The 1,516-nt window shown below is 48.1% G+C and overlaps 1 pseudogene; it reads right to left on the bottom strand.

Annotated features, from left to right (window-relative positions):
- Positions 1-214: 214 nt before the first annotated feature.
- On the bottom strand, positions 215-332 carry LOC126249949 (5S ribosomal RNA; annotated as a pseudogene).
- Between the last annotated feature and the right edge of the window lie 1,184 nt (positions 333-1,516).

Here is a 1,516-nt window from a genome sequence, read left to right as displayed (position 1 = left end):
TAATAAAAAAGAGCACCCCGTCTTCAGGACGCAAGTGGCCCATCGGGACCATTCGACCGCCGTATCATCCTCAGCTGAGGATGCGGATAGGAGGGGCGTGTGGTCAGTACACCGCTCTCCCGGTCGTTATGATGGTTCTCTGTGACCGGAGCCACTACTATTCGGTCGAGTAGCTCCTCAATTGGCATCACGAGGCTGAGTGCACCCCGAAAGATGGCAACAGGACATGGCGGCCCGCATGGTCACCCATCCAAATGCCGGCCACGCCCGACAGCGCTTAACTGCGGTGATCTGACGGAAACCGGTGTATCCACTGCGGCAAGGCCGTTGCCGAAGTATAATACAGAGAGATGAAATTTACTGATTGACTGAGAAACAATTTTAGATTCTAATTAATGTTGGTAAATAATAAATATGTGGAACTACAGTAATTTTCGTTATGGTGTGTGTGTGTGTGTGTGTGTGTGTGTGTGTGTGTGTGTGTGTGTTTGTGTTTGTGTGTGTGTGTGTGGTACATGTCTTTTCATTTTACATGAACTTGTCATTTTTATTTTCATCTTAATACAAGGCTATGACTGGCTGGAGAGCAGGAGGAGGGGACATTTCATTGTAAGACTAGGCTGTGATTCGCTGGAGAGGAGGGGAGTGGGGAAGGCGTGGGGGTAGTGGCAGAGGAGTGGGGAGGGGTGGGGGTAGTGGGAAGGGGATGGGGAGGAGGAGAGCATGTGGCTTGATGAAATCACAAATATAGAATTTAAGATTTTTTGACTGGGTGAGCCATAATCCCTATAGCATTCCTACTTCCACCTCTAAACTCCAAATACTCGTAGTTACTACCTGCAGATTCGAAGCATAGGTTGCACAGAGAATCCTCCTGAGCGCCATCTGATCGCCGATGACATTGCAAACCCACAGTATGAGCGACTGGAAAAAAGCGCAGGTGACGCCTGTATATAAGAAGGGTAGAAGGACGGATCCTCAAAATTACAGAGCAATATCCTTAACATCGGTTTGTTGCAGGATTCTCGAACATATTCTCAGTTCGAATATAATGAATTTCCATGAGACAGAGAAGTTGCTGTCCATGCATCAGCACGGCTTTAGAAAGCATCGCTCCTGCGAAACGCAACTCGCTCTTTTTTCACATGATATACTGCGAACCATGGATGAAGGGTATCAGACGGATGCCATATTCCTTGACTTCCGGAAAGCGTTTGACTCGGTGCCCCACTGCAGACTCCTAACTAAGGTACGAGCATACGGGATTGGTTCCCAAGTATGTGAGTGGCTCGAAGACTTCTTAAGTAATAGAAACCAGTACGTTGTCCTCGATGGTGAGTGTTAATCGGAGGTGAGGGTATCATCTGGAGTGCCCCAGGGATGTGTGGTAGGTCCGCTGTTGTTTTCTATCTGCATAAATGATCTTTTGGATAGGGTGGATAGCAATGTGCGGCTGTTTGCTGATGATGCTGTGGTGTACGGGAAGGTGTCGTCGTCGAGTGACTGTACGAGGATA

The sequence above is a fragment of the Schistocerca nitens genome, chromosome 3 (assembly GCF_023898315.1).
Source record: "Schistocerca nitens isolate TAMUIC-IGC-003100 chromosome 3, iqSchNite1.1, whole genome shotgun sequence".
NCBI lineage: Eukaryota > Metazoa > Arthropoda > Insecta > Orthoptera > Acrididae > Schistocerca > Schistocerca nitens.
Note: the sequence above shows the minus strand (reverse complement) of the source record. Positions and strands in the feature narration are given on the sequence as shown.